Consider the following 3390-nt stretch of genomic DNA (forward strand, 5'->3'; position numbering starts at 1 on the left):
ACGGGCACCAGCGCCGCGGGGGCTGCGGGCCCGGGCTGGAAATAGACACGCAGGAGGAAGCTGGTGCCTTCTGCCGCGCGGAGGGTGCCCCCCTCCAGGGACACGCGGCCTCCGGCGGTGTCCTCGGGCCTTAGGCCCAGCAGCCAGGCGGCGGCGGCCGGGGGCCGAGGGGACAGGGAGAAGAAGAGCAGGAGCACGGCGCCCCGGCTGCAGCAGTCTCGGAGTCTGACACCCACTGCAGCTGCCGCTGCCGCCATCCTGCACCCGGCGCGGCTGCACGTGATACTGCAGAAAGAAGAGCGAGCGCCTGAGGGAGGAGGAGCCAGCGCCTGGAACCGGTCCCGGGCAGGTCACCACGTGCACGCTCCCTGCGCGCGTGGGCTGGAGGCGGTGGGGGTTCGGACCCTGTCAGGGCAGGATGTCCCAGCAGGAGGCTGGACATGGCCACGCATCACTGCACGGTGCATAACCCTGACTCACTCTGGTATATCTGAACTGCAGCCTAGGGAAAGCTTGGCTGGGAGCAGGGCCTCCTGCTTAAGCAGCAGGCAGCACCTTAGCGAACTCCTACCCGGCAGTAATTCCCCCGCCGGCCCCTCTTCTTCGCCATTGGCCAGGGAAATTTCCCCTCGTGTTGCTTCTCCTCCTGCTAGCATTCCCCCTTCTGGTAAAAATATATTCTGGAGGCAAGTCTTGAATCTGTAAAACATTATGTTTGGTCTCAACTCCAGCTCATCTTTCCTGTTTGAAATTTTCTAAATGACTTACATTCAATTCTTTCTTAAGACTGGAAGGTCCATCAGTGAGAAACTGTTGAAATAAGTCATGATACTACTGTGTGATGGAATACTATGCAGCAGGAAAAAAGAATAACATGGATCCTTGTGATTGTGATACGGAAAAGTCTCCAAAGTAAGAGTTAGTTGAAAAATGGCAAGGTGCAGAACGATGTGTGTAATATGCTACTGTTCGTGTTAAAAGTATTTGTGTATAAACTTATATTACACATAAACATATATATTAGATTTAATATACAGAGGGTATAAAAGAAATTTGTAATGTTCCCCAGAGGGGAACAGGACTAGAGTCTGGAAGTTTGGTTGAGAGATACTTAAAGTGCACACACACACACACACACACACACAGCAAGTTGCAAAGATAAAGCAGAGATTCCAAGTACCCTTTACCCAGTTTCCCCCAATGTTTATATCTTAACTATAGCATAACTAGAGGCCCAGTGCATGAATTCGTGCATGGGTGGGGTCCAGTGGCTTGCCCCATGGGGGCCCATAGGACCAGGCTGGCAGAGAGCGGGGGAGGGGAGGGGGGCTTGGAGGTGGGGCTGATCAGGGCCCGGATCAGGCTGGTTGGCTGCTGCAGTGTGCATCATAGCCACTGGTCGTTCTGGTCGTTACACCATTTGGTCACTCAGCTTTTATATATATAGATACCAAAAGCAGGAAATTGATACTGGTATAATGTGTGTATAATTCTATGTCATTTTATCACACAGATAGATTTATATAACCATCACTGCAATCAAAATACAGAACCATTATTCTATCACCACAAAGATCTGAGAGGGAGACTTTTTGCTGAATTCCTGTGTATTGTTTGAATGTACCATAGGCTTGTGACTTCATTTTTATGCATTTACTTTTGAGTTTTATGTAGTAAAATTCACTTTTTGGCTTATATTCTATACATTTTGACAAGTACATATTCATATAACCATCATAATCAAGAATAGTGCCATAACCCCCCCCCCCCCCCCCAATATTCCCTCTCACTGTCTCTTTGCAGTCAACTCTCCCTCATCCCATCTTCTGGATACTACTGAGTTGTTCTCCACTATAGTTTTCCTTTTCCAGAATGTTATATATTGGAATAATACAATATGCAGCTTTTTGAATCTGGTTTCCCTAGTAAGCATAATGCATTTGAGAGTTATCCATGTTGTTGTGTTTATCAAGAGCTCATTCCTTTTTATAGCTGGGTAGTATCCCATTATATGAGTGTATCACAGGTTCTTTATCTACTTACCAGTTAAAGAACATTTATTTCCAGTTTTATGTATAAAGCAGCTATAAATGTTCATTGCAGGTTTTTGTGTGAACATACATTTTCATTTCTCTTTTGTGAAATTACCATAGGTCTGTATTACTTTTTACTTCATTTTAAATATATATTTTTATTGATTTCAAAGAGGAAGGAAAAGGGAGAGAGAGATAGAAACATCAATGATGGGAGAGAATCATTGATCGGTTGCCTCCTGCACTGGATATGGGCCCTGACCGGGAATCAAACCATGATCTCCTGGTTCATAGGTTGACGCTTAACCACTGAGGTACGCCAGGTGGGCTGATACCTCTTAATAATTTAAAAAATCATTGCTTTGTTTGAAATGTTAATTTCCATAGAATGTGTGAGACCCCGAAATATTAAGAAAGCCTTGCAGCCGAAACCGGTTTGGCTCAGTGGATAGAGCGTCGGCCTGCGGACTGAAGGGTCCCACGTTCAATTCCGGTCAAGGGCATGTACCTGGGTTGCAGGCACATCCCCAGTGGGGGGTGTGCAGGAGGCAGCTGATCGATGTTTCTCTCTCATTGATGTTTCTAACTCTCTATCTCTCTCCCTTCCTCTCTGTAAAAAATCAATAAAATATATTTAAAAAAAAAAGAAAGCGTTGCAGAGGATAAAGCTCAATAAAAATGATCCCAGTTAAAAGTCATCTTTTCATAACAAACTCTAATCATCCAGAGTGGGAATAGCCCCTTTCTGCTTTGAGACTAGACAGGGGCTAGTTGGCTACATTCCTACATGGGTTTTCTTTTTCTTTTTTTAAAAAATATATTTTATTGATTTTTTACAGAGAGGAAGGGAGAGCGATAGAGAGTTAGAGACATTGATGAGAGAGAAACATCAATCAGCTGCCTCCTGCACTGGGGATGTGCCTGCAACCAAGGTACATGCCCTTGACCGGAATCGAACCTGGTACCCTTCAGTCCGCAGGCTGACGCTCTATCCGCTGAGCCAAACCAGTTAGGGCCCTACATAGGTTTTCTTGTCACTCTGCAGGGAATGTGAAACAACCCTGCCATTGCCTTAAAATACACTAGATCCTGTCCATGCACTACAAGCTGCCTCTGGCATGGGCTGCTTAAGAGATAGCTGATGATTTAATCTGAAGGGGGAACATTGAGGCATTTATGGGATATATAGAGGAACAGGAGAAGTGGGGTCAGGCATGTGATTGTTTCCCTTAAGTATTGGGGGGATAAAAGCTCTCACTTTTCTCTTGACAGTTTGATCTCTCTCCTCTCTCAACCTAAAGCTTCTCAGTACAAAGGTATGTTATCCTCAGGGTTCTCCCACCTCTTTTAGGCCATA

Source organism: Myotis davidii, unplaced genomic scaffold, assembly GCF_000327345.1.
Source record: "Myotis davidii unplaced genomic scaffold, ASM32734v1 scaffold332, whole genome shotgun sequence".
Taxonomy (NCBI): Eukaryota; Metazoa; Chordata; class Mammalia; order Chiroptera; family Vespertilionidae; genus Myotis; species Myotis davidii.